The 25,414-nt window shown below is 41.8% G+C and overlaps 2 long non-coding RNA genes across 6 annotated transcripts in view; one reads left to right on the top strand and one right to left on the bottom strand.

Annotated features, from left to right (window-relative positions):
• Window positions 1–440: 440 nt before the first annotated feature.
• The window catches only part of LOC148644711 (uncharacterized), a 44,450-nt gene continuing 19,476 nt past the window's right edge, over window positions 441–25,414 (bottom strand). Inside the window, exons 4-15 of one of the 3 annotated variants that reach the window (XR_015928585.1) lie at window positions 20,169–20,286; window positions 18,446–18,577; window positions 17,912–18,331; window positions 13,342–13,470; window positions 12,425–12,589; window positions 11,927–12,014; window positions 9,087–11,691; window positions 8,067–8,422; window positions 7,878–7,980; window positions 3,577–7,782; window positions 2,722–2,896; window positions 441–2,069 (exon numbers count right to left, since the gene is read on the bottom strand). This is a non-coding gene — a long non-coding RNA (uncharacterized LOC148644711). The other 2 variants (XR_015928586.1, XR_015928587.1) reach the window with 2 other exon arrangements.
• LOC148644712 (uncharacterized) lies at window positions 19,851–24,344 on the top strand. Of its 3 annotated transcripts, XR_015928584.1 has the most exons (6): window positions 19,851–19,890; window positions 20,176–20,226; window positions 21,383–21,509; window positions 22,123–22,183; window positions 22,420–22,512; window positions 24,134–24,344. It is a non-coding gene; the product is annotated as an uncharacterized LOC148644712 (long non-coding RNA). The 3 variants fall into 3 exon arrangements; XR_015928582.1 differs by lacking the exons at window positions 19,851–19,890; window positions 20,176–20,226 and adding an exon at window positions 21,166–21,256; XR_015928583.1 differs by lacking the exons at window positions 19,851–19,890; window positions 20,176–20,226; window positions 24,134–24,344 and adding exons at window positions 21,166–21,256; window positions 23,189–23,439.

A 25,414-nucleotide genomic window follows, 5' to 3' on the forward strand; every position in this document is an offset into this window, starting at 1 on the left:
ACTAATGGGAGGCACTGTAGAGAGCATCAGTAAAAAAAAAAAGTCAACCACCCCAGATGGAAAAGTACCAGTATGACATTAGCAGCAACCACAAACAGTGAAAAAATAAACCATAGTGCCAACATTACCTCCAGACTGGACTAACACTATTGAGCAGGGTGCATAAAGTAAAAAGCAAAACCTTACTACCCAAGATGCATGAGTTTGTCTACACATGGAGAAAGGCATAAAGGGACAAGCAAGGAGGAAATGACACCTTACAAGGGTGCAATCCCCTCCAGGACTGTAGGAGTAAAAACTCCCTCTATAGGGGATGGTACTGCTAGTCACAGAGGCTGTCCAGTGTGCCTGTTACAACCCCAAGTGTCTAAAGTTGTAACTTCTAGGATGGTTTTGGATGGTGGTGGGTTTCTGGTGAAGAACTTAGAAAGCATGACAAGTTTTGGTGCAAAAGATTTATTTAAAGTGACTGGTACATAAACAGGATAACATGGAACTAGAGCAGTGCCAAAAAAACAAAAAACAAAATGAGGCTGGCTAATAGTGAGAAAGCCAACCAAACAAAAAACCCAAAACACTCAGGTCTTCGGCATCTGAAACCCTGGCTAACCTTAACTACCCCCAGCCAGCCATATAAAACAAAGGCACTTGCCCATCCTAAACTAGTGTTTCTAATACAAAAACCAATGTACCCGACAACTTCAATACACTAGGGAACTACAACCAAAAGCAAAAAACAAAAGATGACAAAACATACTACAAAAGAACACAAAGGTTGATAACATGTTAGGACAAGGTAATTGCAAAAAAGTTCACACAAAAAAAAATGAAGCCAAAGCTAGACAAAAAAAACCCAAAAGTAAAACATGAGAACTGAAGAAAATCAAAGCCGAGCCAATCACAACCAAAGACACCTTCATTCTAAAAACCTCTACTTTACAAAGAAAATAAAGTACATTTTCATTTCTACACAACTGAACAAGGCACAAACCACCCAGGGGCAAAAATCTAATAACTTTCATAAACCCAAACCATTAAAATTCTGTGCTTTACATTGTCAATGCCTAAAAATATATACCAAAGCTTAGATGCCTAAAGAATGCTAATAAACATCCTCTACTTACATCAAATGTACCCAAAAAGTAGGACCTGAACCTCCCCAGTAGTAAAAAAAATAAATTGTGAAACCAATCAATTAGGAAGCAAAATGTCCAAATAAAAACTACAGGAAAAAGCAGATCCAGTGGCACAATGTACTTAATATAATTAACAGCAACTTATGTTGATGGTGGTGGTACAAGAAAAAAAAAATTGGTACTTTATTAACATCCCATACAGACAAAAAGACACTCAATACACGAGAACATTCTCTGGCAAAGTATTTACAAAGCCACAACATAAAACAAAAATCCTCTCCCATGACAAGAGCTTTCTGTGCAGGTACCAAAAAAAGAGCCACACTCAGGTAAACCTTTCCTAAATGAGTGGATGGGATTAGTTTTCCTTTTATTCATCCCTACTTAATAGGTTTAATTCACTTTTACTCTACAGCCAAGGCAAGATTTATCTACATGTGTGCACCCATGCAAATAAATCATTGCTTGACCTTCGCCTCTCAAACGCTTTTCAAAATGGCTAAGAATGTGCAAAGTAGCTACCAAGTTACAAAACTTGGAACTCTTTCTCTGTTCCTGCACCAAAAGTCACTGTCTCCTCCCTGCCAGGTGGCTCAGGTGCTTGAGTTACAAGCCAAGGTCCTAACAGCCATTACAAGGCTGGTGTGCAGAGATTCACAGCTCCTGTTGGACCATCAAAAGCACCTGAACCTCTTTCCAGCCCACAATTAACCCAAAAAAAGACCCCCCCCTCATTTTTTGCCTGTCATTAGAAACTTCTACAGCAGCTTTAATGATCCTCTGATTTGCCCATTGGCTTCTGGGATGGGAACAGATTCATCAAGATATTTGCAGACAGAACCTGCTACCCAGTCTGCTGCATCTGGGCTCCTGTCCTGGTGAAGGTCTTCTCTTGGCAGCAAAGGCCTGGTCATCCCCCTGACAGCAAAGAACCTGAAGAAAAAAAAAAAAAAACACTAGTCAGAAATAGTCCAGCCTACATTTCCACTTCCAACACCCAGTTTGACCTAAACTACTATAAATGTTCAGTACTACCTTTTCAGGACAAACCAACAAAACCACCCTAAAATGTGATAAAGTAAAAACAGAGTGCAGAACTCAAGTCCATTTCTAATACCTTGTTTAAAGCATTTAACATTCCCACACAAGTTCCCAAAAACAGCCAGTTAAACCTCTCCCTTCCCTCAACCTTGAGGAACTAAATTGTTCTTGAATACTTATCAAGGACATAAATCCACTTGCTTCTCCTCCTAGGTGTGCTAGCTTAAGACAAGACAATTAAAACTGTTAACATTCTCAAATATTCAATTCCTCATTAAAAATGCAGGGTTTCAGATTCCTCCACATTCCTCAGATAACAGGATCTTTCATGTTAATTTAAAGTAAAAACGTTTAGGCAAGAAAAAGTTGTTTGTACTATACAACTCCCATGCACATGCCAACAGCTGCCTAACCAATATACTCAATTATCTAACTTGACATGCAATCTCCACAACTGTACCTAAACAAATCAACATATACCCAAAGTACTCAAATGAAACCCCATGTACCCAGTGTACTCAAAATGAGAACTTGCCTCACTCACCTGACTGGATCCTCTGATGCTGCCTTTAACTTGCAGTCTTCAGACAAGCACACAACTCTAGCGGACCTTCACTGAAAGACCCCCGCGACCAGCCCCATCTGTGCTCCACTCCTGGGCGATGAAAGAACCTCCCTCTGAAGCCCAAGCTTGCTCATCTCCTCTAGCAGCATAGAGCCTGAAATGGAGAGAAGGATTCAGACCAGGTCCTCTGCACTTCTTAGAAACAGTCAAGCCAGCATTTCCACTCCCAACATGAACACAGTGCAGCACCTGTCCAGGACAAACCAACAGGAAAACACCCAGCAGTGAGCCAAGAAAAACCCCCTAGTCAAGGGTTCTTGGCACAGGATCCAGTGCAGTTCCTCCCCTGGGAGAAGAGCAGGTCCTGTGCCAAGCACCCATCAAGAGAACCTGGCTGACATGTGGTCTCCACAGAGCTGTAACCAGCAAGAAATCACTGAAGGGAGCAGCTGGTGTGCCAAGTCACCATTGTACTGCTCGGTATTTAAGTGATTTATTTACATGTGTGCACCCATGAAATAAAATCACATACAAAAGCACTGATTCCATCTTTCAGAGCCAGAATGACAGCCAGTCAAGTGCACATTAGTATACAAATACCTCAACCAAGCAGGGAGGAAAAATTACCCAGAAGAAAGTCAAAGAAAAACTACACCACTATGACTCTAGATGTTTAGCACATTAAAGCATAATGTGCTCTGCCAGAAGATAAACAAGAGCTTAACCAAACCAAAAGGAGTTTTAAAAAATGTCTTACAAGCAAGGACAAAATTAAGTGTTTATATTTGATTTAGACTTGATTAGAGAAAAGAGTTATTGGAAAGTGAAACTCACCAATCGCTCCAGGAACAAGGCCCTCCTAGACTTCCTTTGCAACAGCTCCAAGATCCATAGGCATCCAAAAGAATCTAAAAGTCTCACCCAGCATATAAAAGGCTCATACTTTACTTCCATGACATTAACAGATTGGTGACTGGCTATGAAAATTAACTGTTCAAACCAGTTACACAAGCAATAAATAGAGAAAGACCTTTATCTAAAACCATCAAGCTTAGATTCCATTATTGGATAACCAAGGTAAAAAGGAATGACCAAGTCCATTAACATTTTTATTCATGTAGACCAAACATGGAAATAAAACTCATTTTAAATAAAACCATGTTCTATTAAAAGGCAGTACAGATTTCATACAAGTCAAAATCTCAAAGTTTTACACCCAATTAAATAGTGGTTGATATTCAGGCGTTTTTAAGCACACTAAAATGTGTACCTAGGGCTGTAGAAATGCGACTTAAAAACCAAATTAAAATTTTTGGTTTTACATAAAGAAATTCAGGGCACCCCAATAATCTTGAGATCCACAGGAATATGAGACCAAAACACTGACCATGTTCAGTACTAAACGGCTGCATCCTGGACTGAAAGGGTTTTAAAGCTTAAACATTCAGAACAAACTCAAAAGCACACCAGCAGCACTCAAAACCTAGTGATGGGTCACAACCAATGGATTTAAACCTTCCAGCCACTTCATGCATTCTACCATCAGGGTGATTACAGCCTGCACACATACAGATCAAACCAAGTCTTGCATTCCCCAATGAATAGAAACTCCTCAAAGTTCAGGTTTGACAACCACTTTGCACAAGTTGACACTTTTACAGCCACATCTCCTTTATATGACCTGCTGTACAAGATACTCTGGGCAAAACCATGCACCATTTTGTATAGTATACATCAGTACTACACTTATACACAGAACAATAAAACTTAATGTAGCAGTTAGTATTGTTTTAAAAAAGTAAACATCCACAAGAAGAAAGTCCTCTAACAAAAGCATAAATATTATTGCAGCTCCCCCTTTTCACAAAGCACAGCACACATCCACTTCCAGACAGCTGGAAACTCATCCCTCCCCTTTCTGCACTAAAACGGACAGCATTACTTTCAGTGCTAAACTTTTGGTTTTAGGCATCTTAATCCTTACAATGAACCCCAGCTGCAATCCTAGTCTAAAGCGTACCACATCTGTAAGTAACTCAGGTGCAGATTTAGACTTGATCCTCTGCACCTTTTAGAAACAGTCAAGCCAGCATTTCCACTTTCAACATTTTCACAGCAAACCTTGTTCAAGAGAAAACAAACAAAAACACCCTGAAGAGAGCAAAGAGGAAACCTCCCAGTCCACAGGGGAGGGTTCAAGTGCCGTTCCTGTGCCAACACCCATCAAGAGAACCTGGCTGACATGCCATCTCCTCAGAGCTGTAACCAGCCAGGAGTCTGCTGGTGTGCCAAGTCATTCTTGTGCTGCAGTGCATCTAAAGAGATTTACTTCAAAGTGCACCCATGAAATAAATTCAGGCTTTCAGAGCCAGAAAGACAGCCAGTGAAGTGAGACACTGCTTAACCAAGACCGACAAGCATTTCCAAGAAATAGAGCAACAGCTCTACTAATCGTGTGGATTAAGCTTAAGGATGCTTAAAATTGCCCACCAGAAATCACAAAACTAAGCCTCAAACTGAAAAGACATTTAAACATTTTGTATAAGCTAGCAAGACTCGTTTCCTAGTTCTAAAGGAGGCAGGAGCCTTAGTAATCAAGCTCTAGTTCTCAATTTCAGTTACAACTCTTGACTCATGTTTTCACCAAAACTTAACTAACATAGTATTACAGACTCAGCAATACACCTAGATGGGTTTTCTGCCTTCAACATGGACAGAACTACAGAGTCTGGTAAATCCAGAGGTGGGGGAGTTTGCATTTTTATTAACACATGGTGCAACATCTTCCATCATGAAACACTGCTCACCCACTCTGGAATTTCTAATGATCAAATAACACCCCTTTTATCTGCTGAGGGAATTTAAAACTTATTATAGGTAGATATTTTGATCCCATGAGGGAAATTGCAGTTCAACAGCAGCTAAAGTGAACAGCATTGTAATGAATGATACAATACAATCAGTACAGTGAGAAGTGCACTAAGTAGAGTTACTCACAGTCCAGAACATACAAAGAATAAACCAAAACAGTACACAAAGTTGTATTGCACAAGTCCCTGGCATATTGCACGAAAACAGATGTAGCAGTTTACTGTTCAGACCGTTTATGACTGCCATCTACATCCACCCCCGACTAATGGCAAAGAAGCTGCACATCCCGACAACCTTTATCATTTTGGGTGACTAGTCTTACAAACTCAACCCCATTCTCCTGAAATACCAATCGGCAAGTCTCCTTCCCAACGAGAGGAGAAAACACTCTGGACCACGTTTACACCAACATTCAGAATGCTTACAAGGCCATACCCCTCCCCCAGTGTGGAAACAGACCACAATCACCATTTCTCCTCCCCACACACAGACAGCTGCACAGGTGAGTGAAACCAGCAGTCAGGACAGTGAAAGTGTGGCCTGAAGGAGCTGAATCACTCCTGCAGGACTGTTTTGAAGGCACTGACTGAGGTGTTTTTAAAAGAGGCATCCACACAGTATGTATCAACATACAGGAATATACATCAGTCACTAGCTACATCAAGACATGTGCTGGCTATGTGACAAAGGTAATAAGAGCATTTCCTAAACAGAAACCATGGATGAACAGAGGTCTGCAACATTCAATCGGGCAATAAATCAGAACTGAAGTCAGCCAGTATCAATCTAAAGAAAGGTATTAAACATGCAAAAATCACACTCAAACAGGAACTGGAGTAACACTTCAGCACTATTGACCCAAGGCGCATGTGGCAAGGTATACAGGCCCTCACAGACTACAAAAAGGCAGACCATCTGTCCATGATGCCTCCCTGCCTAATGAGCTCAACGCCTTTTATGCTCATTTTGAAGCCAGCAACACTTTTTATCCACATCTGGATAAAAAAAAAAACACACACAGGATTACTATTCATCTACTTCAGCTCAGCTTTTAATACCATCATTCCAGAAACTAGTCAAGAAACTCAATGCACTGGGTCACGACACCACCCTCTGCAATGGGATTCGGGACTTTCTGACAGGCAGACCTCCAGCTGTCAAGCTTGGAAACCGCACCTCCAGCACCACTGAACACAGAAGTCCCCCGGGGTGTGTGCTTAATCCATCGTCCACCTGTCTGATTAAGAAAGTGCAACACAGCCTGAATTTCCCCAAGACGGTTGAAGGCGGCTAAGATATGTCCCCAGATTCTCACCAACTTTTACAGATGCACTACAGAAAGCACACAGGTTGCATCAGTGTAGTATGGCAACTGCAGTATTGCGGACCACAAAGCCCTACAGCGGGTGGTGAAAACTGCCCAGTCCATCACTGGGGTTACTCTCCCATCCAAGTCATTTATGATGGAGAGTGCTTGAGGAAAGCTCTAAGCAAAGACCCCACACACCCTAGCAAGAAGACTGCTTGAGCCTCTACCATCTGGAAACCAGTACCGGAGTATTTGGGCCCAGACAGTTTTTACCCACGCACTACACAACTATTAAACTTCCAGCCTCTCACCCATGAGCTGAACCCTCAATCAAATCTAAAACGCACACATTGAAATCTACCTCAGTTGCCAAGAAGCTCACTCTCCATAAAATGTTTTATCCTTTATTTCACATAGTTGAAGTATGATCTTGCACATTGCCTATTTTCTTATACAAAAGTATTGTTTTGTACTGCTTAACATCCAAGAGCTAGCCAAATAGCATTTTGTTATACCATATACCTGTATATAAGTATAATGAAACTTGAACTCTACACTTTCCCAAATCAAAGACAAGATGCAAAAGCCCACAACTCACCGCTGCAGTAGGGACAGTGTCCTGCATGACTACTGTACCTTTGCATGTGTTCCAACATCCACAGGTGCCCAGCAGATTCACCAAGGGCAGCTTAAAACCCCTCCTTGCTTTCTAGTGTTCAACCTGCAGGACTTCAATACTCACAGGTCACACTCCCAATATCCATTCAGACAGCCAAGTCTGTTCCATGGAAGCTCATCTCCAAACAAGACGTCATCAGCACTGTCTGCATTCAGGTGGGCAGGGACTGGGGCATTCCACTCTAAATCACAAACAATATTCCAGAGTCAATCATACCACTCAGCACCACTGTGGTCTAGCCTCATTGAGAGAGGCGGTTCTGTGAACATAACTGACCAAGATACCAACACTCTTCTCTTGAGACCAGGAGCTGAAAACTTCAAAAGCATCCTTTTTCCAGTGACAGTCCTCATCTGACAGCTGCCTCTCAGTGCACCAACTGCAAGGACAAAACAGGACTGTCCATTTTCCTCCTCCACACTACCACCATGCAGATGCAGTTTTAAAAGTGCCCCTCACACTGACCTGCATCTCCCCTCTACTTACAACTCCCCTTGTTCATGGAGAGGAGTCCAAGTCCACTTCCCAAGCAGTAGCACTCCTTGCTCTCCACCAAGATAGCTATGGGAAAACTGCATCCTGTGGGAAAAAAGAAAAAAAAATCAGACCCCCCCCCCCCCCCACAGTCATTTACATCGAAGCCAAAAAGATAAGGATAACCAATTAAGCAGAACATGATTATACTAAAAATGCAAGATGGGTTAGGAGTAAACTAATCAGGCAGTGGGATAATTAGATTACTCAGTTTACTCCACTTCTGGTGATGAGAGGTCATCCATCTGGGAGCAAAAGCCTGGTCAACCCTTCTGGCAGCAGATAACCTAGTAGACAGATTGTTATGATCCTCTGCACTTAGAAACAGTAAGAACAATTACTCCCAGCTCCAGTTTTGTACTAAACGTCCAAAATGTTTATGGTGCAGCATCTGTCCAAGATAAAACAGGAAAAACACCCTGCAGAGAGTGAAGAGAAAACCCCCAGTCAAGGGCTCTTGCCACAGGGGAGGGATCCAGTGCAGTTCCTCCCCTGTGAGGAGAGCAGTTCCTGTGCCAACACATCGCGAGTACCTGGCTGATATGCTGTAACCAGCAAGGAGTCTACGGAGGAGGCTGTTGGTGTGCCAAATCACTATTGTACTGCTGTGCATCAAAACCAATTTACATGTGTGCACCCATGAAATAAATCCGATGCAAAGCAGTAATTGCCTTACAGACCCAGTCAAGTGCACATTAGTATACAAATGCCTCAACCAAACAGGGAGGAAAAATTACCCAGAAGAAAGCCCAAAAAAGGTTCACCTCTAGAAACAGTTCAGCATGTTAAAGCGTGACGTTATACACCAGAAGAGATCCAAGAGCTTAACATGTAGCCTGCTCCAGAAGAAACTTTTCAGCTTCAGTAAACAGTTCTAACAAGCAAATACTAAAAGGTTATATAGCATCAAGTTTGAAATGGATAAGGTTAGACCGGAAAAGTGAAACTCACCTCTGCTCCAGGGACATGTCCTCTATTACACCACCCTTGCACCTGCTCCAAGATCCATGTGCATCCAGGAATTTCAAGGACTGCTTGCAGCACCTCTTCACTTTCTACTGTTCAAACCACAGACTTCATTGCTTTCCAATGGGCATCAACCAGTCACACAGCTGGTATCCAGTGAGCTTCCTCTGAGCAGGGTCCTCCAAGGCTGTCACTGCACTGTGCATTCAGCTGGCCAGGAACTGCAGAGCACTGATTGAACTATAATCAAATGCACAGATCTGCATCACTGCTGACCCATCTCAGGAAAAACGGCTACACTTGCACCTCCTCTACTTACCTTCAAACCCACCTATACCTAGGCCTCAAGAGTGCACCGATTAGAGTGAGAGCAAATAACATATCCACACCGAAGATGAGGGTTACAGCCCAAGCACGTCGTCAGGCAGTAGGATGATTGGTTTACCCACCACTCTTTCCACCTTATTCAGAGGCTCGGGACTTTCTGTAGATGAGAACTTGAAGCAGGTGGATCACCTCACCTTACTCAGGACAAAGCTAGCCTCCTCTCTTCTGAGCTGGACCATCATGCAGCATGGCATCATGGACACAGACACCACTAACATTGACAGTTCTGGATCTTGTTGCAATACTCCAGGACAGTTCTCACCCTGGACTTAGATGCTGTTGCTTCACTTCCTTGAGATTAGCTTGGATACTGGCTGAAACCAGAAATGAAAACTAGTCAAATCGGTTGCAAAAGCAAAAAAGTAGAAAATTTGAGACTCAATTAAAAACCTCTAGCTTAACCAACTGAGCCTTATAACCAAGATACATGATTGTTACCAAATCCATTTAAAGTAGTTCACCACGTAGATGTGCTGCACATTCAAGCACAACTTACCCATCATTAAAATCCAACCACCACTACCGAAAAACAGAACTGATTATGCAAAGCTGCATATCCAAATAAAATAGTAATTGAAATTCAATTTTTAAAGAGACCCTAAAAATGCATACCTAGTGTAGCAGAATTTTTGCCTTAAACTCAATTTGAGACGAGCCACTTCTGATTTTGCAAAAGTAACAAAAATTCAAAAACAGCAAGGATCCACAGCAGTATGAGATCAAAACACTATCCATCTTCAGTACCAAACCGCTACAGCCTTAACCAAGGTGAAAAGGCTTTAGAGCTTAAACAAATTAAACAATTGAAACAAGAGTACATAGTACTCGAAACTGATTGATAGGGCACCACGTGGATTGAGGTCTTTGAGCTGCATCACACACTTGACCATCATGGAGAGAATACTTTGAACACATACCGATTAACCCATGGTCAAACTAAGCCTCATATTCCTCAATGACTAGAAACACCTTGAAAAAAAGCTTTCTAGAAGATCAGCAGAACCACTTAACCAAGTTTCACAGCCAGTTTTACACCAATAACAGGTTTGTGCTCATGGTTAAAGTACACATCCAGTATAAGAAAGTCCAACAGTCTTCATGTAGCTCTCTCCCTCACAAGGCACAGTACACAACCACTTCTAATCAGCTGGAAACTCACTCCCCTTTGTGCACTAAACCTCTGACAGGACTGTGCTGGACATTCACAGAATAGTCTCACTGGGTAATCAGGAAGACACCATACTCTTAGTTCCCCCTTTAATTTACTTAATTCACTTCTAAAATTTCAATGTAAGATTTAGTTACATGTGTGCACCCATGAAATAAATCTTACATACTGACAATTCTCTAATTTCCCAGTCATACCATAAACAATTTTGCCAAATCCTCCCCAGTGCTTGCACAACACTTTCAGTATTTGACTTCCGTCCCCTGATTAACCAGTACTTATGCTACAGTGACACTATCATTAAGGCTAAAAAAAAAAAAAACAAAGAACCCCAGCAGCTCCAGGCTACATCAGAGTCCCCTCTTACCTTGAACAAAGTCAACTTTGGCTCAATCAGCCAGGTGGCTCAGCTGCTCCTGGGAACAACCATCAAAAGGCTGATGTGTAGAGCACCAGTCGGAAAAGAAAGCTGCTCAAGTGGTGTCAAGCCCACAGCTGCCCCACACAACCTCCCCAATCTACTCTTGAGTGGTAAGGAACTCACTGATCTGACTGGGTCTCAGACATGGTATTTCACTGTTGTTTGAAAACATCACCAAGGAGTCTCCAAGAGGAGGAGGCTGCTGGTGCTACAACTGCTTAAGCAAGAAACATCAAAACAAAAGCCTACAATAAAGAAACCCACAGTTCAACAGGAAGCTAAACTTGCCCAGTGAATCCCAAAACTAAGCCTAGTACAAAAGTGAAAAGGCATTGCATTTGGAATTTGCTAGCAAGACACTCACACCTGACTCCATATAAAGATGCTTTTAATCAAACACTATAGTTTGATATTTCAGTCATCTTTGATTTGGGAAAGTGTAGAGAACCAGTCACAAGGTGCAAAATGCCAAAACTCACCAATGATTAGACAATGTTCTGCACAACCTTCCCACGTGTTTAATACTCACAGAACACTCCCGATATCCTTTCGGACGGCCAATACTATTCAATGGAAGCGTCCATCAGCACTCTTTGCATTCAGGTGGACAGGGACTGGGGAGCAAATCACAGCATTCCACCCTAAATCACAGAAACATTCCAGAGACCAAGACACTTCTCTTGAGACTAGGAGCATCTTGTCTTCAACCACTGCCACGTGCACCAACTGTAAAAGAAACAGAACTAACCACTCCCATCCTCCACACAGAGGGGACCAGGTTGTGCTGTGTAGGCTGCTCCCAACTTTAAAAGCTCTCCTCACACTGACCTGAATCTCTCCTTTGCTTACCTTCAGCTCACATTGTTCACTCGGCGCAGCCCAAGTTCACCAGCAGTAATGCTTCCTACTCCCCCGTTCTCAGTCTGACAGCTGTCACCTGCTCATTGGAATACACAGTGTAAAAAAAGTATTTCAACATCACTATCTTGCATCACAACACTGGCTTGAATACTGAAGATGCCCAATGGATTGCTACAGTTAAAATTAGTTGCAAAATCAAAGATTCTCAAAATATTCAATTTTCCATGCAGTAAACTAAAGAATGCTTGGCTTTCAGATTGTCCTGCATCTCTGACCCTGATTACAGGGTCTTTCAACTTCAAGTACAAACTAGAAGTAGCCAAGAGTTTGTCATACAACACTATGTCCCATGCCAAAAGCCATCTGCCCAGTACACATAAATATACCCCATACAACAGTCTACACAATTGTACGTGAACCCAGGTGTATGTACTGTACCCAATGAAAATGTTCCCCATGTAGCTAGTGTACACATTGTAGTCAAACCTGAATCCTCTGATGTTATCAATGACATTCAGACTTGGAACAAGCTCCCCACTCCTCCAGTAGACCTTCATAGAAAGAGACCGGCCCCATCTGCGCTCCACTCCTGGTGATGAAAGGTCTTCCCTCAGGAGCACAAGCCTTCTCATCCCTACTGGCAGCAGAGAGCTTGAAATGGAGAGAAGGATTTAACCCAAGTCCTCTTCCTTTCTTGGAAACAGTCAAGTCCGCATTTTCACTACCAACAGGGTCCAAGTCAAACCAACAGGACAACACCCTGCAGAAAAAGGAAACCCCCCAGTCCACTGTCATGCCACAGGGGAGCAAGTGCAGTTCCTGTGCAAACACCCATCAAGAGAACCTGGCTGACATGCTGTCTCCTCAGAGTTGTAACCAGTAAGGAGTCCGATTCATCAGGTCACAATTGAACCAAAGTGATTTATTTGCATGTGTGCACCCATGAAATAAATCACATACAAAGCACTAATTTAGTCTTTGAGAGCCATAATGACAGCCAGTCAAGTGCACGTCAGTGCCTCACCCAATCAAGGAGCAAACATCACCCAAAAGAGACAAGACAAATCCAAAATTACACCTCATTTCCAAGTGGATAGCATGTTGCAATGAGGTTCAAGAGTTTAACACTAAGCCTACACCAAAAGTACCTTTTCCTCCATTGTAAAATTCTTACAAGTGAAGGGGTTGTTTGATCAATTTGGACTAAGCAACATGAAAGATATCCTAAAGAGAAGCTCACTCACCAATACTAAATGGTTAGAGCATCAAATTTGGTTTGGATTAGGGAAGACAGGAGAAGAGTGAAACTCACCTCTGCTCTGGGTAGTGCAACTGCTCCAAGATACATGGGCTTGCAGCATGTCTTCGCTCTCCCGTTTTAAAGTTCTGCACTTTATACTCACGGTAGGACATCAACAGGTCACGCAGCTAGCATCTTTTCGGCCAGCCAGTGAGCTTCCTCGAAACAGGATTCTCCAGGCCTGTCACTCCACACTGTGCATACAGCTGGCCAGGGACCGGGAAGCACATCACTGCTGACCAAATGCACAAAAAGTTTGACTTGCAGCTCACCTTTACCTTGGCCACATGGGTGCACTGATTGGGTTAGGATCAATGATCAGGTCAGCATTGAAGGTGCAGGTTATAGGTTAGGGTCAGGAATTTCAGGCAGTGGGATGATTGGTTTACAGTCTGTGAGTCCTAACAATTTAAGCCGATAAAAAAAAATTGAGCAGATGCATCACCTCAGCTTTATCCATACAATTAGTTAATTCACCACATAAAAGGATCAATGATCACTAAAACAAAATTATTTTCATCCAATAAAGCTCAGGGCTACAGTAAATCTGATTACACTGGCTTGAAAAAAAAACATCTAGAAAAATTAAAACCTCAAAAGAAGCTATTACTCTTACCTACCACAGTAATACTAACATTTTAAAAGTAAAAAACCACCACAAATCACAGGAGCGTCTTCACCTGCTGCAGCTGGGAACACACTGGCTCCAGGGCTGCCTTATAAAACTCCTCAGGGCGATTAACAGGAGCCAAACCCAACCTGTGCTCAGTGTCCCACCTCCACTGTTTCCAAATCAACACAACTGCTTCCAATGACTAAACTAGCACTTACCACCTCATCTATAATTCAGATGAGATTTGGATAATTAATGGACTACAATCAACCATAGAGAACTTTCCCACCACTATTAATCCATTAGTTATCTCAAACTAAAAAGGAAATTAACCTTTATTTAAAATAAGACAAGACTGGAGGAACAAAATTACTTAACCATGTGTTCAGCTTGGGAAGACTAGAGAAAGGTATGATATCTGAAACATACTTGAAGTAAAGCAGAAATATTAACCAGTACAGACAATTCTTTCCATATGACTTAATTACATGCAGCACTTTATGGTCCCAGGAACTAGCATGGAAACTGCTGAGCAAGAGACTTTAAGGCAGAGGTCTTAAGTCTGAAAAATTCCTTATTTGGAGCAAGCACAGCACTACCCATTGATTCAAACCAGTTTTAAACTGATACAATGCATGTAAAACCAAAAGATTCAAGCAGGAGGTGTCCATTCGCCTTAAGCTCACATCTCCTACCACTATATGGGTACAGAGTAACAGATTCCACTCTTAGACTCCATCACAGATAAGTACAACTGACACCCCTGCATGTTGTCACACTAAGTCCTTCTGGACCCAAGGCCTGCTCATCCCTTCTGACAGCAGAGATCCTGAAATGGAGAGAAGGATTTAGTCCAAGTCCTCAGCACTTTTCAGAAATACTAAGGAAGCTCAACCCCAAATCCAGGATCGCGCTGAACTTGCAAAATGTTCAGTATAGCACCTGCCCAGGACAAGCTAACAGGGAAACAATGTAGAGAGCAGAGAAAACCCCCCAGTCCAGGGCTCTTTCCACAAGGAAAAGATCCAGTGCAGTTCCTCTCCCTTGAAGAGAGCAGTTCCTGTGCCAACACCCATCAAGAGAACCTGGCTGACATGCCATCTCCTCAGAGCCTCAACCAGTAAGGAGTCTGCAGTGTGCCAAGTCACGGTTGTACTGCAGTGTATCCAATGTGATTTACTTACATGTGTGCACCCATGAAATAAAATCCCACACAATGCAGTAATTCAGTCTTTGAGTCAGAATGGCAGCCAGTTCAGTGCATGACGGTGTAGGAGAGCTTCAACCAAGCAGGGAACAAACCCAGAAAGAAAGCCAAAAAGGTTTAACACATTAAAAACCATGTCATTTGCCACCAGAAGATATCCAAGAGGGGGGGTTGGGTGAGTGAAACCCACCTTGTCTCCAGGCACAGTGTCTTTCTAGACACTACCCTTCCATCTCCTCCAAGATCCATGGGCATCCAGGAAACTTGAGGACAGCTTACACCTCTTCACTTTCCCCACTGTTCAAAGCACAGGACTTCCATACTCACAAATGGACAACAGGTCACAAAGCTGGTATCCTTTTAGCCAGCCAGTGAGCTCCCTCTGAACAGGATTCACCAATCTTGTTTCTCCACACTGTGGATTAATTTTGCCAGGGATTGGGGAACACTGATCATTGTACTAAAATCAATTAACAATCCACACTAAAAGATCTTGACCTACACCTCCCCTCTACATACCTTCAAACTCACCTTTACCTTGGCCACAAGAGTGCACTTGAGTTAAGAGCAATAATTGGATCAGCATTAAAGACCCTGGCTGACTTGATTACTGACCACTATTTTCTGCAAACTGCCCATCACAGAGCAGCCAAGGTCAGGGATTCAGGCAATAGTTGAAATAGACACAGCCTTCCGCTTCCTCAACATTCTTCCTTTGACACGGCAGACGTCCAGGGAAACTGGATCCTTTTGCAATATTCATTAATGGTTGTCAACAGCTCACTAGAATAAACATGTAGCACCAAACAACAACAAAAAACAATGAATCAAATTCAGTGCATCCAACTCGACTCCACCCCAATCCTGATGGATCACGGATCCTAACCCTCAATGCTGGATCCTTACTGGCTGAAAGAAAAAAAAAAAACAAATCCTTGTCCTGCTCACCCAGGACATAGATGCCCTTGCTTCTCTTCCTTGACATTAGCTTGCAAGCTTCTGAGGCAAGAGATTAGAATTCTTCAACTTGCTTTCCCGTGCCACACAAGTACTCAGATCTTTAGGTCAATTTACAGAAGACTAACATTCCTAAAGTAAAGGGGAAAAATAGTTAATGGAAGATATTTTTCCCCATCTGGACATAGGGTACATACAAGTACATCTAATGCACACCTAAATAAAACTACCAGTACTTCTACATAAAAACAGTAACAAGTTTACAGTACAGAGAATTGACAGACATTTCAAAGTTGTATACCCAGACAAATAGTGGTGGACAATGCTTTAAGAAAATGCCTCAACACACAACGAAAGAGGTGCAGTAAGTTTGCATCTACTACAAAAAGAGCAGAAAGTCCCCCCCCACCTCCAAAAAAATAATTAGGTTCCACAGCAGTACAAAACCAAACACTAACCATCTTCAGTACCAACAGCAGCAGCCTTGACTGGAGTTCCATAAGAGGGGGACGGTTTGAGTTTTAACACTTAAAGTTGATTTCAGCCTTCCAGCTACAGCATGCTCTATACCATTAGGGAGATTACAGCTTGTACATATGCAGAACAAGCCATTGGTAAAACTAAGCTTAACATTCCCTAATCAAGTCATTCAAGTGTTCCAAGAGGTGTAAAAATAGAAATAGTTTACTACCATAGTATCTTGTATGGTCACAGGTCAATACACAGGAGCCAAGGGAAAAATATGCAGTATAAAACCAGTTTAAACAGGAGCACAAACAATGAAGTCCTCCAGCACAAGTAAGTTTCCATACTGCTCTCTCTCCCTTCTCACAAGAGAATACATACCACTTCAATCACCTAGAAACTCATACCTCCCCTTTCTGCACTAAACCTCTGACAGCATGGCTTTTAGTGCAGATAATGGGGAAAAATACAGCCTCACTGGGCTAAATCAGGAAGTCCACCTTACACTAGACTGGAGCATAGGTTTCCCCATTTTTTAATTTAATTCAGTTCAGAATTTCAGTCAATGTTAGATTTATTTACATGTGTGCACCCATGAAATAAATCTCACATACTGTGAATCTCTATTTTTCACTGGTACCCTTAGCAAAATAATTTAGCCAGATCTTTCCCTGTGCTTGCACAACACTTTCAGTATTGGACTTCCATTCCTAATTTACCACTTCATTTAAGTTAGAAAACCAAGAACCCCAGCAACTACAACTAAACAAAGGCTGTAAAATCAGGGACCCCTCCTGCCTGGAACAGTCAGTTATAGCTCAACCAGCCAGGTGGCTCAGGTGCTCCTAGAAACAGCCACCCCAAGGCTGGTGTGCAGAGTGGCAGTCAGAACAGAAAGCCACTCCTACCTTTGAAGGAGGATCAAGCAATGTCAAGCCCAGAGCTGCCCCACACACAGTCACCCCGGTCTCTACTCCTGGGTGGTAGAGAACTCACTGAGCAGCTCTGACAGGGTCCCCTAACAGCTGTTGTCTTGGTTTAGTAACTAAGAACTCCTCAAGCAGATCTTCACTGAAGAGAAAGCACCCAGTCTACAGTGTGCCACATCTGCACATTCCTGGCAAATAAAGGTCATCCCTCTGGGAGCAAAGGCCTGGTCAACCCTTCCAACAGCAGAACCTGAAGTAGAAATTTAGATTTGATCCTCTTCACTTTGAAACAGTAAGAATTTTTACTCCCAGTACCAGTTTAGTACTATACATGTCAGTATATAGGACAGCACCCAGAAGATAAGAAAACCTACACCTCAAATTAAACCAACACTCAAACATGATAGAAAAATCACCAGAAGTCTTCCAAAATTAACACTAAGCCAATTCTTAAGGGTAAAAATAAATAAATAAAAAAACAGGATACAAGAGTGAAACTCACCTCCTCCTAGACACTACCTTTACAACTGCTCAAAATTCATGGGCATCCAGAATATTCAAGGATTGCTTGCAGCACCTCTTCACCTTCCACTGTTAAAACCACAAGACTTCAATATCCACAGGTGGGCATCAACAGGTCACACAGTGGGTATCCTTTTAGCCAGCCAGTGAGCTTCCTCTGAACAATTCTCCAAGCGATGTCTCCATACTGTGCATTGAGATGGCCAGGGATTGAGAAGCTCCGAGTACTGCAGTGTAGTTTAACTCACAGACAATCAGAACCACTGCTGAACAGCCTTATAAAAAGCTGGTCTGTGCAGTTTCCACACACCGTTCCAACAAAATCTCATCTGGAAACTCCACCAGCATCCTCTCTCAAGTGAATGTGCTCATTGTCACCATCTGCCTCTCAGAACAGCACCTGAAGGAGACAAGGGCAGCAAAACACTGATGGCCACCCCACTGCCACAGAGAGGGGACCAGAACAAGTGCCATACAGACTTCTCCCAGCCTTAAGAGCTCACCCCACACTGACCTGCATCTCCAGTTTTCTACAGTCCAGCAGAGACTGGAACACCAGCATGTTGGACAGAGAAGGGTCTTCCCTGATGTCCCAGTGAAACTGTCAAGTCAGGATATAAAACCTTTCCTGTTGCCGGTTTGAGCTCTAGAGAAGAGATCACAGTATTTACCAACAAGAGTTTCATACACTAAAACAAAATGTATAAGTGTTGGGGAAAACTAAAAATTGTCTAAACCAAAAGCAAATAGAGACTTCACACTAATCTTAACTTCACTCCATACTCTCAAATATTGACACTTCTTAAAGTTTTTAAAAACACATCTTTGCAAAAGCTTTACAATTCTTCAACAACTCCTGGTTAAAAAAAGCATAGCAAAATAATTTACCTTATATAATAATGACATTAAAAACTAACAACCACCACTCTAATAACATAAAGCCTCTCTTTAACCTGCTGTAGTAAGAGACAAAGAGAGCCAGACACCCACCCGCCTGGGCTGCCTTGTTATAAGCCTCATGATGACCTCACGGCTGTAGCTAATTCACCAGGGGCCAATCCCAACGGCTCCTCAAAGGGCCACTACCAAACCCCCACCGCTCCTAATACAACACACACCTGCTTCCAACGACCAAACAAGCATTAGCCAGCTAACCTATTGATCTCTCATCCCAAAGCCAAATTAATTTCCAAATGACTACCAAGAACACTTGTTAAATAGCACCCTGCTCCTGTTATTCAATTAGTTGCAGTTTCTTAGTGATTAAACCACCTTTTTATCCCTTCAAATTTCACTCATAAATGGTGAAAAGTGACTTGAAGCCAAACTGCAAATTATTCAAGATCCTTAAAATGTCCTTAATATAATTTCAAATGTTCAAAGTGTATATATATCCACACTGTATATCACATATATAAACACAACATGTTTGGTTGTGTAACAAAACATAACTGCAACCTTGATATTAACTTAACATAAAATTTTATTTGGTCAAAACCATCACTAATCACACAGAAAAAAATAACACTCCTACACTCCTGAGGAAAAAAAAACTAATTAAAAAAGTTAATTTATATGACAAATGAACATGGTGGGAGTACAATAAGTAATGGTTGGGCTCTTAAATTTCACATTTATATCTGCAGATGACTAGAAATTCATCTCTCCTACATATGTGTGTGTTTACAAGGCTGTTTTTTTATTCAGTTCAGTTTATTTGTTATATACACAAGTACAATTAAATCCTTATTCACATGTATGGTCCTATAAAAAGACATTAAGGAACACCCCTTTTAACTGTGGGTTAAACCTGTTTCACAGCCACTACGACTGTCACCTGTGGATGCTTTACCATTCTCTGTTTTTGCTACATTCCAAGGGGGAGGTGCCAGCCCTGCTCAGGGTATAAAACAGATTACTCCCTTTGCTCCTGTTTCCATTCAGTGGTTCAGAACAGGGGTGAGTACAGGCTGCTCTGTGGGGTAGAATATGTTCTTGAGATTTGCTTTAAGTTTACAGGGCTGAACTAGTTGGCTTTTCACTTTCTGGGGTTAAAGGGGACTACCACTCCTGGACTGGAGCAGCAAGTGTTTGTATTGTTGCTAAATATTGATTTAAATGAGTGTTTACAAGGTTGTTTTATCAAACACTTGATTATGACCATTTAGTTTGCATTCCTATAATAGTATAATTATATTTCATAGGTAAAATATAACTAGTATACTTTTCTTGATTACCTGGTAGAAAGCAGCTGAGCTGCATGAAGCCATTTCTGGTGGACTATTGATATTGTAGGTGGGTACCTGCATCAGCATGCGCAGTCTGCAAAGGAACAAGTAATATGCATATTCCATGCTGAAAAGAGAAGAAAGAAAACACATTTCAACTGTGAAGCCTTCTTTTTGTTTCCAATTGATTTTGGCTTTTTTTGTTGCTTGGAAAACTGGTTTTACTCAGGTTTCTTGTGGAGGTGCCAGCCCAGCTTAAGGTGTAAAAAGTCACTGCTCCTGTGTTCATTCAGCATTTATAAAGTGGTGACATCTGGCTGTTTTTGGGACAAGCCTCTTTGTCAAGTGCTGTTTTTCTCTAGTTGACTTTTTTAATGAGTGGGGGCTCTTAGATTCGTTCACTTGGCTGGTTCTAGTAAACTGACTTGAGTGCCTGTTCCTGATGGAAAGGTAAGGTACTGTGAGCTGGGTAGGTACACTCTAGCAGTGTCCATTTTCCTTCATGTGGAATCCTTCTGTTAAGCTATGACACTTTCCACCTGCCCACCAAAGTGAGGGTTTCCCAGTTTATTAAAAATAACTTTTTCTGAATCTTGGGAAACAATTCCAGTGGCTCTTAACTCTAGAGAAGTGGTTCCCAATCCTGTTCCTGGTGACCTTGTTCCAGCTCAGCCCTTAGTTACACAATCAAACCCTTCATTGACTTTGGTTTGTTCCCTGTTCTTACTCATGTTGGAGATTTAAAGTAATATATTGTAAGTTAAATAAAGTCCCAAAGGTGTGCAGGTCACCAAGACTTGGAACTACTGCTATAGAGCATAGATACCCCGTCTTGGCCCGACAAACTTACTCTTCAGGTTTTCCATGTTTTTTTTAAAGAATTGGCACCTAATGAGCAGTGTTAACCAGAGCTGCTGTCCTTGTCCTTCATTTCCCAGCTGGAATGAACCAGGGTTTGGGAAGGAGGACCCGTGGACCCCTGTGAAGTGTGATCCTGAGAACAGGAGGTGCTGTACTCCTGCCATTGTGGGAGTCCCAAACAGTGCTTAGCCACATCACGGAGGCAGACGCCTTTGGTTCTTTCAATAAAGGGCTGGGTAATATGCTTATGTGATTACATAAAAGCTGTGTACCTCTACCCTTGAGAAGGATAGACTATGGCTTTGACTACTAAACTTCAAATGGCCTATCAATAGTATCCCTTTTCCTTACCTCATGTACAGCATCAAACCCTGGGAGGTGGTTCATCTTCAGTGCTTCTGTCATTTTTGCAAAACGTGATGCAGAGCTTTCTTCCTGGTGCACACTGTTCTTTAGTAACACTTGCATCTCGTGTAGAGCATGGAAAAGGTGAGTAAATGTACTAGTTTCCCTGAATCACAGATTCAACTGCACAGGTTATAACTGTGTAATACTGTTTACAACACATACTAGTTTATGCCAAGTTTTGAACTATAATGGCATTTTAAGTGATTGATTCATCAATGGTGTAGTTTTTTAATCTGTTACTATTGTCTTTTTTTCCCATAGGCAAGTGTACTATTCTAGGTTTATAAAAGTTATAAATCTTACCATCTTACTTGAGTGCAACATGTAACACTGCAAGTGTTAATCCAAGGGCTCAGTACTGCAATTAAACTGGGGGGGAAGTGGAGGTGAACGCTGGACACATTCCTACTGGAATAGTGCTCTATAGGCAATATTAAAATTATCTTCCGGTTTTAAGGCTCAGCAGTGGAAACCAATCTATTGTTCACTTTGCAATTAACTCTTTCTTGTTCCTTTACATCCAAAAAATGTGGATAGCTTCCTCCTCAAGCACTTACTAGTTTAAAACATGATTTTTTAGCTTCTGTGGTACTAGTAATACATACCTACTACCTGCAACTACAACCAGCATGTGGTGGCAGTGCCAGATGAGATTAAGTGTCACAAGTAGAAGTTCACACCCATGTCTTTCCAGGATATAATCTGGAGTTTAACTGTCTGCCTATGCTGAAACAAGCCATCAGTCCTTTAAAATGGTAACTATCATTGGTTAAATGTTTTTTATTTATATAGTTAACTGACTGTTTTAGAAATGAAGCTTTTCCATTGCCTTTCCAGTCTGACCTTAGCAGAATCTCACTACTCTTTACAAAATCCACAAGGTGGCCAAGATCAATATTGGTCACACCTGAAGAAGGCTCCACGGCCGAAACGTTGTTCTCTTTCTTCTTTTTTTCAGCATGGAATAAACCTATTACTTGTTCCTTTGCAGCCTACGCATGCTGACGCAGCTACCCACAAGATCAATATTGTCTTCTGGATCTGTAGCAGCTTCACATGTGCACCTCAATGAAGGCTGACATCAGTAAGGAGGAATTGAGACCCAGTTTAACTACTGCAGTTTAATTTAGATCTCTTGTACCTATTGGGCGGAAGAAAAGTGATTTTTTTTGTGGAAGTGATTTCAAAAGCTAGGGCAAAGCCCACAGAGCTCAACCAATCGTTGACAATGTGGCAACTGCTTTACCTCAAATGTTTGTCTTCAGAGTACAAAAAAGTATGAGAAAGCAGTTGGGGAAAAAATACTCAACTCCATTTACATATTAAAATGTACCTTCCACTGTTCTCTTTTGCCCAGTCCCACACAACCTTCCTTAAAATACAGGAGAAATGGTTTTGCTCAGAATGTTCATGACTAGACTAACCTATCAAGTTTAAGTTGTTTTCTGATAGCGGTAGGTTTTGCACCATGAAATTTGAAAATGCTAGATGTAAGTAGGTTACCTTTTTTCAGAGAGAAGTAATGTATTTATACATATTGTGAATTTTTAAACATACAATTAAAGAGTGTTTGCATTAAAGCTTAATTAAAAATATTATGTGCGATAGCTTATGTAAAAAGCAAACAAAATATACAAAAGTGGATGACTGTAAAAATTAAGGTACAACAGAGTTCCTCACATATTCAAGCCTGGGTTCAATTTTAACTTGGCAATATCACTCTACACTGCATCTCCTGTTCCAGTTTCCTCTTTCTCCAGGCCTTCACTCTGCACTACAGCTCCCAGTTCCAAACCTGCACTCCAGTCTGCACTATGGTTCCTGGCCTTTGCCCTGGAGCTCTGGCCTATTTTCTGCTGGTTCTCTTGCCTGAGTTTCCAATCTACGTTGGGAGGCAGCCTTCATCCTCTAGGACCCCAGGGCTCCTCTAGTGCAGGCACATTTCATTCTTACGTCAATGTAAACCATCCAATAAAATTAGCAGGTCTCAACCAACAGACTCACAAGTAAACCAGAATGAACAGTGGAAGAAGAGTATTGAGTGAGCTATCATGATCCTCACTGCCTACTCAACCATAAGACAAATCTCTTAATGAGCACTAGGACTGGCTAAAGAAATTACTGTTGTTAATAAGGTCCAAATTATAATTGCTAGACTTGGACTATGCAGAAACTGATTTAAAAAAATTGAAGTGATTGTCCAAAATTTGAGGTTCCAGAGGCTTCACTTCTGCTCAAAGTGACTGGGGTGAGACTTTACTGAGAACCCTGGGCAGTAGCTGTGGTTTTAGAGCAAAGCCATGAAAATACAGCTGGATGCTTCATTCACACATCCTGCTATACCATGGTAAAACCAGAAGGCATTAGCTCATGCTGAAGGATCTATAACTAGTAAGATGACAGAATATTGTAGGACATTTTTGCCTTGTTGTTTGGAGGTAATGCAGTAAAATTCCTGTGAAATCTGTAACAAACACTCCCAGTTTATCTGGTGTTTATCCACCCCTCAACTCTTCCTTCTCCTCAGCCTTGATCCCCTAGACATGTTTAAAACCAATAAACATGCTACCACTGTAGGTGGTACTCAGTCTTAAGGTGTGTTATACAAGGTTACAAGAACAATATGTTTACAAGTCCAATTGAATTATAAAGAGTGTGAAAGTTAGATAAGAGTTTTAACTGCAGTTTTGTCTTTAAACTTGAAGGTATCATCTCTGGAACAGAAGGTACTATGCTCACTGACCTCCTGGGACCATCAGGACTACACACCAGTGGGAAAGCATTTTGGCACAAACAGGCATTCAAAAGGTCTGAAAAAAGGCATCATAGTATTTCCAAGAGTAACTTGGATAATCACCATCATGGCCTGCCTGCACCACCCAAAAAGACAATTTTTCCTGTTCAAACAAGTTTGCCTACTTGTGCCACTGTAAAATCGTGGGAAGGTTATTCCGAAAGGAGCAGCTCTCCCCCTGTACTGTTCTACTTAGTTCTGCAGGACTGAGGCTACAAATCAGCACAATAAAAACTAAGTCAAGACCTGGCTGTGCCTTCTTGTTTCATTAAAGATGGACACAAGTAGGCAGGTTTCACATGCAAAAGAGCACAACCAATGAACAAGGTTCTGGACTTTAAATCATGCACTATGTACAACCAGAATTAGTCCTGAAGTGTGTAGAAGAACAATAAAAAAATAAATATGACACTGAGGACAGTAATGGAACAGCACAATCGTGTTCCTCAGGAGAACCTCAGATGGCTTTAGATAGATACTTTATTGATCCCGTGAGGGAAATTGCAGTGCAACAGCAGCTTAACACAGCCACAGTGTAACGAATTACATAATAATAGTACAATACATACAATACAAGAGTTACTCACAGTCCAGACACAGAAAGAACAAACTAGAACAGTACACAGAAAAATCGTATCACACATCTGAATATAAATATAGATGTAATGCACAGGTCCCTGGCATATATTGCACAAAAAAACGTTGTAAACGGGGAAAAAGAAAGAGAACAGATCACTGTCAATGTTGCCTCTGCCCAGACGCAAGGTGGATGTGTTGTACAGTCTTATGGCAGAAGGCAAGAACGACCTCCTGTAGCCCTCCCTGTTGCACCGTGGATGAATCAGTCTATTGCTGAACGTGCTCTTCATTTCTGCAAGCCTGTCATAGAGGGGATGGGAGAAGTTGTCCATGATGGCCTCCATTTTGGACATCATTCTCCTCTCAGCCACTACCTCCAAGGGGTCCAGGTCAGACCCAATGACAGAGCTTGCTCTTCTGATGAGCTTGTTCAGCCTTTTAGAATCCACTGCTCTAATCCCAGAGCCCCAGCACACCACTGCGTAGAAAATGGCACTCGCTACCACCGACTGATAGAACATATGTAGCATCTTACTACACATAATTCAGAAATGTATGTACTTGAAAAATAATTGGTACTGTTTCATCACCAACTTACAAATCCTTTTTGCAA

The sequence above is a fragment of the Lepisosteus platostomus genome, chromosome 19 (assembly GCF_059453375.1).
Source record: "Lepisosteus platostomus isolate fLepPlt1 chromosome 19, fLepPlt1.hap1, whole genome shotgun sequence".
NCBI classification, from domain to species: Eukaryota; Metazoa; Chordata; class Actinopteri; order Semionotiformes; family Lepisosteidae; genus Lepisosteus; species Lepisosteus platostomus.